Below are 9668 nucleotides of genomic sequence, written 5' to 3'. Positions count from 1 at the left end.
CCCACCAACCCTCAGTTTGTCCTCTGTATTTAAGAGTCTCTTATGGTTTGCCTCCCTCTCTGTTTATAACTATTTTTCCCCTTCCCTTCCTTCATGGTCTTCCGTTCAATTTCTCAAGATCCACAGACGGGGCGCCTGGGTGGCTCAGTCGGTTAAGCCTCCGACTTCGGCTCAGGTCAGATCTCACATTCGTGGGTTCGAGCCCCGCGTCAGGCTCTGTGCTGACGGCTAGCTCAGAGCCTGGAGCTTGCTTCCAGTTCTGTGTCTCCTTCTCTCTCTGACCCTTCCCCTCTCATGCTCTGTCTCTCCTGTATCAAAAATTAATAAAACATTTAAAAAACTAAAAAAAAAAGATCCACAGATGAGTGTGGGGCGCCTGAGGCTTAGTCCATTAAGCGTCTGACTTCAGCTCAGGTCATGAGCTCACAGTTTCTAGGTTTAAGCCCCGCATCAGACTCTATACTGACAGCTCGGAGCCTGGAGCCTGCTTCAGCTTCTGTGTCTCCCTCTCTCTCTGCACCTCTCTCATTCATGCTCTGTCTCTCTCTCTCTCAATAATAAATAAACATAAAAAAAAAGGATCTACATATGAGTGAACACATGATATCTGTCCTTCTCGGACTGACTTATTTCACTCTGCATAATACCCTTGAGTTCCATCCGTGGTGCACATGTCAGGCCTAAAGGAAGGCTGCCCCCCACCCCTCTACGGTTTTTGGCTACAGAGCTTTCCACGATTCCATTATGTGTGTGTGTGTGTGTGTGCACCTGTATAAATATATCAGTAAAGGGGCACCCGGGTGGCTCAGTCGGTTGAGCGTCCAACTCTTGATCTCAGCTCAGGTCATGATCTCACAGTTCATGAGTTTGAGCCCTGGATCAGGCTCTGTGCTGACAGCATGGAGCCTGCTTGGGATTCTGTGTCTTCCTCTCTCCACCCTGCCCCTGCTTGTGTGCGCTCTCTCTCTCTCTAAGTAAACATTAAAAAATTAAAAAATATGTAAGTACATGTACTATATATTATTCTTATATATTTAACATAACCTTCGATTATATTTATGTTTAATTAACTATTATATTAATTATTTAAAATATATTACTTAATAGAAATGCATATTTATATGTGATACAATTAATTGTACAGTTAACATATTAATCATATAATTATATAATCAACATATATTAGCCATATAATATATGATTAACTATATACATTTAATCAGTTCCTTGTTTTGTTGATGGATATCTTCACTGTGATGAAATATATTTTTGTCTTATCAGATTTGTCTTTTATTTTTTAAATGTTGATTTATTTATTTTTGAGAGAGAGACACAGTGCGAGCAGGGGAGGGGCAGGGGGAGAAGGAGACACAGAATCGGAAGCAGGCTCCAGGCTCTGAGCTGTCAGCACAGAGCCCGACCCGGGGTTTGAACCCATGAACCGCAAGATCATGACCTGAGCTGGAGCCAGACGCGTAACCGACTCAGCCACCAGGCACCCCTCAGATTTATCTTTTTTTTTTTTTAATGTTTTTATTTATTTTTGATACAGAGAGAGACAGCGCATGAGAGGGGGAGGGGCAGAGAGACAAGGAGACACAGATCTGGAAACAGGCTCCAGGCTCTGAGCTAGCTGTCAGCACAGAGCCCGACGTGGGGCTCGAACTTGTGAACTGTGAGATCATGACCTGAGCTGGAGCCAGATGCGTAACCGACTCAGCCACCCCGGCACCCCAGATTTATCTTCTAAAGAGTCTCCCTGCCTTGGAGAGTCCTTGGCTCATCCTTCACCCTCTTTATCCACACTCCCTCCGGAGGGTCCCTGGGGGCTCTTGGCCTTAAACACCGCATATCTGATGCTTCCTAGGTTTGTCTCCCACACCCAGTCATTCTCCCGAGCTCCAGACCCCCTTCCTCTCATCTCCCCTTGGATGTCTAATTAGGCACCAAAATGAACATGTCTGAGAGGAATTACTGATCTTATCTCCCAGCCAAAGACCTGCTCCTTCCACCCGTCCGTGCCTGGAGTCATCCTGCGTTTCTCTCTCTTCACGGCACCAGAAGCCGTGGGCTGACCCAGCCGACTCGCCCCTGCAAGTCTACCCGGAGCTCAGCACCCCCCCCTCCCCATTCGGGCCGCCACCTCTCAGCCGGCCAGTTGCAGACATTCTCTCCTGTGTACCCCAGCCCCCACCCCTGCTCCCTTGTAAACTGTGCTCCCGGCAGTGGCCAGAGGAATCCTTTTACTTTTTATGTTTATTTTAATATTTTTTAATGTTTATTTATTTATTTTGAGAGAGAGAGCAGGAGAGGGGCAGAGAGGGAGAGAGAGAATCTCAAGCAGGCTCCTTGCTGCCTGCATAGAGCCCGACTCAGGGATCAGTCTCACAAACCCCGAGACCGTGGCCTGAGCAGAAACCAAAAGTTGGACACTCAACCGACCGAGCCACCCAGTGCCCTAGAGGGATCCTTTGAACACTTACGTGAGCTCACGTTGTCCTTCCTTGAACCCTCCCGTGGCTCCCTGACATACTCGCCTTGAAGTCCTAATAATAGTCCACAGTGCCCTGCGCAGTCTGATCGATGCCTCCCCCTGCCCCACGCCCCACGCCCGTCTGGCTTCACCTCCTCCTCCCCCTCCGCACTCACTCCACCCCAGCCACACTGGCCTCCTCCCTGTCTCGCTAACTCATCAGACACACACTGGCCTCAGGACCTTTGTGCTGGCTGTGCCCTCTGTCTCTCACCCCCGAGGCCCGGTCACCTCCATTCAGTCCATGCTCATTGTCATCTTCCGAAACCCCCGTTTAAAACTGAAGCTCACTCTCATTCCCTGCATACCTGATCTCTTTTCCCTGCTTTCTTTTTCTTTTTTTAAAAAAAATTATTTATGTGTTTATTTATTTATTGAGAGCAGGGAGGGGCAGAGAGAGAATCCCAAGCAGGCTCACAGGAGCCCAACAGAGGAATCAATCTCCTGACTGTGAGACCATGACCTGAGCTGAAATCAAGACTCAGATGCTGGGGCGCCTGGGGGGCTCAGTCAGTTGAGCGTCCGACTTTGGCTCAGGTCATGATCTCACAGCTCACAAGTTTGAGCCCTGCATCAGGCTCTGTGCTGACAGCTTGGAGCCTGGAGCCTGCTGTGGATTCTGTGTCTCCCTCTCTCTCTCTCTCTCTCTGCCCCTCCTCTGCTCACATTTTGTGTGTATCTCTCTCTCTCTCTCTCTCAAAAAATAAATATAAACTTTTTAAAAAGTCAGATGTTTAAGCAACTGAGCCACCCAGGCCCCCCACCCCCAGCTTTTTCCCCTTGATGCCTAACTTATGAGCGTAGCACCTCCCTGCCCAGAGGACGCTTCATGGACTAACAGTGCCCGCGTCCTCTGAGTTGTGTTAAAAATGCAGACTCTTCAGGGCACGGGGCCAGCTCAGTCGGCAATTCTTGATCTTGGGGTTGTGAGTTTGAGCCTCATGTTAAGTGTAGCGATTACTTAAAAATAAAACCTTTTAAACAATGCAGACTCTTAGGGTCCACCCCAAACCTATTGAATAGGAACTTGCATTTTCACAAGGTCCCTCAGTGACCCGTCTGCACACCAAAGTTTGGAGATGTTCTCATGTGATGCACGTGCAGCCCGTCTCCCCCCGGCACAATGTAAGCCCTCCGGAGCAAGGGGTTTTCTCTGCTTGTTTTCACTGCTACACTTCAGCACCCAGAACAGTGTCTGGCACGGGGTTGATACTCAGTACACATTTATTGAATCAATGAAGGAACCGCTAATGGGTGAAGAATGGATTGTATGAGGCAGTGGTCCAGACAGATGTGCCAATCAGCGTCCTGATTCCTGGCTGAAAGCAACAGGAATCATCTGAAGCAGAAAGAGAATCTTGTAGGTACTAGAGGTTTTCCAAGCAGTCTGAAATATCCACTGGGAAAAAATAGGCAGAAAGTTCCAGAGACTGAGCGTTAGGGACAATTTGCCGAGGAGGTCACAGCCTCCTCTAGATAAGAATGAAGTTCACACTCCCAAAAGAAATTCTTGGATGTTGGAGAGCAAAACAAACAAGCAAACCAATAAGACAAAAACACACGATGAACATCTACAAAGGGAGATCCGTGAGGGGATAGGTGTAATCATTCAGAAGAGAAATGTGCTGGCAGCTTCTGTAAGGTAGAATCTGGAGGAGGAGATGGACTTATGAAGTGCTTAGGAGGTGGAACAGACCGAGCTTGAAGATTTCGGGATACATTGTTTTCTAAAAGTCACGCTTCTCCTTTGTAACAGTTATCTATTGCTGCGTAACAAATTAACCAAGAATTTAGTAGCTTGAAACAATAACAGTAGCATTAAACATTATCAGTAACTTGGGGCATCTGGTTGGCTCTCTCAGTAAAGCATGAGACTCTTAATCTCGGGGCTGTGGGTTCGAGCCCCATATTAAGTAAAGAGATTACTTAAAATAGATCTTTTAAAAATTATCAATAGCAATAAACATTATCACACATAATTTCTGTGGGTCAGGATTCTCCGGGCAGCTTGGCTAGGTGTTGTGACTTGGGGTCTTTCATAAAGGTGGCATCAAAATGTCAGCCAGAGCTGTAGTCCTATCCAAAGTTAACTAGAGTTGAAGGATCCCCTTCTGAGATTGCTCACTCACATGACTCACTCACAAGTTGGATGGTGGACAAATTGGGTGTTTAGCTGTTGTCAGAAAGCTTCAGTTCTTCCTCACATGGACTTCTTGATTAATTGAATCCTCTCACAATATGGTGACTGGATTCCCCCTGGAGCAAATGATCCAAGAGGGCAAAGTGGAATCTATAATATCTTATGCAACCTAGCTTGGCCAGGCACACATTGTCACTTTCAAGGTATTCTAATGGTCACACATGATTCATTGTAGGACCGGGGACACTGCAAGGGGATAATACCGAGGGGTGAGCATCACTGAAGGCCGTCTTGGAGGGTGGTCACCACACCCTTCTACCCTGAGACTACATTTCCCAGCATCCCTTGCATCTGAGGGGCCATATGAGGAGTTTTCATTAATGGACCCTGCAAGGAAATGATGTGTGACCCTTTTATGCCAGGGAGACTCCAGAGCAGCTGTGACTTCTCCACTCTTACTCTGCTCCCACCGGCTCTTGCAGCTGAATGCAGTGGCCTGATAAAGAGAGTGGCAGCACTGAAGGAGCTCAAGCTACCTGCCAGTGAGGAACACTCTTTTGGATTTGGGTGAGTGAGCAACAAATTTGAGCCATTAAATTTGTTCATTGCAGCAGCTAGTTATTACCTAACGAATTCAGGAATGGACTGAATATGAATGGCTGAATTCATTTTTATGAGTAAGTAAAGGTCACACGTTTCTGGCTAGAGCCATTGGGTGCATGAAAGTGCCTTTTACTGAGATGGAGACATAGGTTTGGGGGAAGATGATGAGCTTGCTTAGGGCAGGGTTTCTCTACGATGCACTGTTGACATTTGGGTTGGGTAGTTCTGTTAAGGGTCATCCTGTGCATTGTGGTGCAGTAGTTCAGTAGCATCCCTAGCCTCTGTCTACTAGATGCAGTAGTGTCCCCCATTCATGTCAACCAAGAATGTCTCTAGACATTGCCTAGTGTCCCCATTTGAGAGCCATCGGGTTAGGATCTGGTAAGTTTGTGCAGCCCATGAGTACCCAAGTGGAGATTTTCAGGAAGCTGATGATTCTGTAATTCTGGCACCCAGATGAGCTCTTCCCTCCCCTCCCCTGTCCCAAGAGTGGGTTAAAGTGAGAAACGACCAAGGAGGGTGGGCCAGGCAGAGAAGTAGGAGGGGACTTGTGGAGGGAGGGGCCAGCCACAGGTCCTGGGAAGATCATGGATCAGGGAGAAGAGCAGGTCTGACAGGGGCAAAGGGTGTTGAGATTTGCCATCAGTTTCAGAAGCATCAAATGCTTTGGGGAGCGATTTTAGTGGAGAGGGGGTCACTTAAATGGGATATCAGTAATAAAAATGATACTGCGCATTCATTTTTGTTGACATGAAAAGAGTTCTAGGGTGTAATTTAAAAAATAGTTGGAGCGTAACATTCAGTAAAGTGCCTGCATCTTAACTGGATAGCTCAATGACTTGTTTTTTACATGCTGTACATCTGTGTAACCATTACCATGTCCAAGATCTAGAAAGTTCCCTCATGCGCCTCCTCAGCCAGTATAGCCTGGACCATCCAAGACACCACCATGTTTATTCCTCGATGTTATATCTAAGGGGGAATACAAGGAGGTGATTAGATATGTGGGCTCCATAATCCAAACACTGGAGCTCTCCTCTCTCCTTCCCTGTCCATCTTGTTTTAAAGTCAGTTCTATTGAAGTATAATGTTTGTATAATAAAATATATCCATTTTAAGTGTACAGTTTGAGGAGTTTTGATAAAACCGTGTAATGACTACCACAGTCAAGACAGAGAACATTTCCATGACCTTCAAAAGATACTGTGGGTCCCTGTGCAATCAAGCCCCCTTTCCATCTCATCCCCAATCATCGGTCCAATTTTCTGTCACTCTAGGTTAGATTTACCTTAACCAGAATTTCATATAAATGGAATCATATAGTGTATAATCTTTGGTGACTGGCTTCTTTCATTCGGCATCATGTTTTGAAATCCACCGTGCTGTTGTATATATGCATGGATTCATTCCTTTTTCATTGCCGAGTGGCATTCCATTGTATGGATATACTAGAGTTTATCCATTTGCCAACTGATGAACGTTTGGATTGTTTCCAGTTTGTGGCTGTTACAAATAAAGTTTCACTGAACATTTGTGTGCAAGACTTTGTGTAAGCGTACATTTTTATTTCTCTTGGGTAAACCCCCAAGTGCAATGGCTGGATCATATGGAAGGATTTCACTGTTGAGAAAACTGCCCATCATTTTCCAAAGTGACTCCACCATTTTACACACCCATCAGCAACGTGGGAGAGTTCCAGTCGCTCCACACCCTCAGCACGACTTTGTATGGACAGGTTGTTGTTTTAAAATCTTAGATCTTCCAATGGGTGTGTAATGGTATAAATCATTGTGGTCTGAATGCTCACTTCCCTGGTGAATAATGATTTTAGGCATCTTTCCATGTGCCTTTTGGCCATCGCTGTGTCTTCTTTTGTGAAGTCTCTGTTCTGAACCCTTTGCCATTTTGTCTACTTATTATTGAGTTGTAAGGGCTCTTTATGTATTCTGGCAATACTCCCTTTGTGAGATATAAGTATCCCAAATATCTTCTTCCAGCTAATCGCATGCCTTTTCTTTCTTTCCTTCTTTTTCTTTCTTTCTTTCTTTCTTTCTTTCTTTCTTTCTTTCTTTCTTTCTTTCTTTCTTTCTTTCTTTTTGTCTTTCTTCCTTTCTTTTCTTTCTTTCTTTCCTTTCTTTATTTCCTTTCTTTCTTCCTTTCTTTCCTTTCTTTTCTTTCCTTTTCAAAGTAGGCTTCATGCCCAATGCAGATCCCAGCCTGGGGCTGAAACTCACAACCGTGAGATCAAGACCTGAGCTGAGATCAAGAGTCAGACAACCGACTGAGCCACCCAGGTGTCCCTGCCCTTTCATTTTGTAATGGTTCTCCTCAAATCTTGCAATGATTCCATCAGGCCCTCAGGAAATCACAATCCTTCCTAAGAAAAATTCCCTATATTTTCAACCTCTTGACAGAGCATTCTCTTTACCTTCTCCCCCCAGGGGAAGCTTGGCTCTTCCCTCAGGACCGTGAGCCTTCAAGTAATGGCTATTTTCTCTGCCAGCTCCTCACGCTCTTTGCCCCTTGGGGTGAGGTGGGTGCCCCTGCTCCGCCATGGCTTCTCACACTTCTCTAAAACTAGAGCTCTGAACCTCAGGTCATCAAACAACACTCTCCATTACCTATTCCCCCTGTTTTATCTATCAGCCTCAGGCCATCCTGTCTCCCTCCTTCACTGTTGTACGACCTGGCTTATTTTTCCTTTCTTGTAAACTTCTCTGGGCATAATTCGTAGGGACTTCAATCTCCACATGGACCTGGATTCCCAGTCTCGGAACTATTGACATTTGGGGCCAGACCATTCTTGGTCTCGGGGTCTGTGCTGTGCCTTGTAGGAGCTGAGTAGCATCTCTGGCCTCCAGCACTTGATGCTAGCAGAACCACACCCCCAGCACCACCATCAAGTTGAGACAACCAAAAATGTCTCCAGGCATGGCCAGGTGTCCATCGGAGGCAGAATTGTCCTTAGTTGAGTACCACTGGGCTTGATGATCCTTCTGGGTGTGTGACTTCCAATTCCTTCCACTGTTCTCTCCCTGGGACCTTGTCCTCCACTCTACCTCAGCCCCCAGCTTTTAGACCCGGTCATTTCTAAAAACGACATCACGTTCCATGTTCTCAAACACCCTAACTACCAACCCACACTTCTTTACTTTCTAGCTCACTGCATTGGGTATTCCTTCTCCAAACAGTCCGTCAGCTCTGCCGGAACCAGTAATCCATGGGCCCTTCCCTCCTTTCCCCCTGCCCCCTCACTCAGGGGACACTAGAGCTGTGGTCTTCCATTACAGCCCCTCCTTGACCTATGTCCCCAACTCCCTCATCTGCCTCTTCCTTCATCACATTTATGGGGTCAGACGTGGCCTGACTAAAGCCAACCCGGCATACACTCCTCACCTGCACCCAGGAGCCTCCGACACAGCCAGGCCGACTGGTGTCCCCTGAGACTTCTGACCGCCCGTTTGCAGCCCAGCAGCCCTACTGTGTGTCCTGTTCCGTTCACTCATCCACTCTCTCAGAGGGCAACATCTCACTTTTCCTTCTCCCCTCAAGTCTTCCCCTTCCTCCTCCCTCCCAGCTCTCCACCTTGTCTCCTAACTTCTACGAAAACAAAGCCACAGAAGGGGACTTCCACAGCACTCAGGCTGCCAGCTTTGCTTTCTTTCTGATGATGACTCCCAGGCTCCCAGCCAAGGGCAACTCTCCCTACCTGCACACAGGATTCCACCCACCCCAGGTCCTCACTCCTGTCAAGTGTCTACACTCTCTTACTGCATCAGATGCTCCCTCTCTTCTCGATTATTCTTATTAGCTTATAAACATGTGGTATAGTAGGTCCCCTAATAGCTCCCATCTTTTTTTTTTAATTTATTTTTTTAATGTTTTTAATTTTATTTTTGATACAGAGAGAGACAGAGCATGAGAGGGGGAGGGACAGAGAGAGAAGGAGACACAGAACCGGAAGCAGGCTCCAGGCTCTGAGCTAGCTGTCAGCACAGAGCCCGACGTGGGGCTCGAACCCACGAATGTGAGATCTGACCTGAGCCAAAGCCAGAGGCTTAACCGACTGAGCCACCCAGGCACCCCACTCCCATCTTTTAAAAAAAGTGGACGCATGATCCCACCTTGTCCTCCCCATTATTAGCCATTTCTTTATTCTCCTTTACAGAGGAAAAAAAAACTTTTAAGAGTTGGATCTCCTCTTGGCTTCTACTCCTTCTTTTTTCATTGTCTCTTGAGCCCACTCTAACTGGGCTTCCCCCTCATGACTCCACTGAGACACCAGCTGTCAAGGTCACTAGTGGCTTCTAGATGGCCACATTCAACGACCAGTTTCGATAGGTAAATTCAAAGGTCACAAGGGAAAGTAGAAAATGCTCTGAAATGAATGAA

At 46.7% G+C, this 9668-nt stretch overlaps 1 long non-coding RNA gene across 1 annotated transcript in view; it reads left to right on the top strand.

Moving 5' to 3' along the window:
- LOC115274779 overlaps positions 1-9215 on the top strand; it is a 9811-nt gene extending 596 nt beyond the window's left edge. The window contains exons 2-3 of the long non-coding RNA XR_003901244.1: positions 5096-5240; positions 9182-9215. This is a non-coding gene — a long non-coding RNA (uncharacterized LOC115274779). The remainder of the gene's footprint in view (positions 1-5095; positions 5241-9181) is intronic.
- Positions 9216-9668: the final 453 nt, after the last annotated feature.

Source organism: Suricata suricatta, chromosome 12, assembly GCF_006229205.1.
Source record: "Suricata suricatta isolate VVHF042 chromosome 12, meerkat_22Aug2017_6uvM2_HiC, whole genome shotgun sequence".
NCBI classification, from domain to species: domain Eukaryota; kingdom Metazoa; phylum Chordata; class Mammalia; order Carnivora; family Herpestidae; genus Suricata; species Suricata suricatta.
Note: the sequence above shows the minus strand (reverse complement) of the source record. Positions and strands in the feature narration are given on the sequence as shown.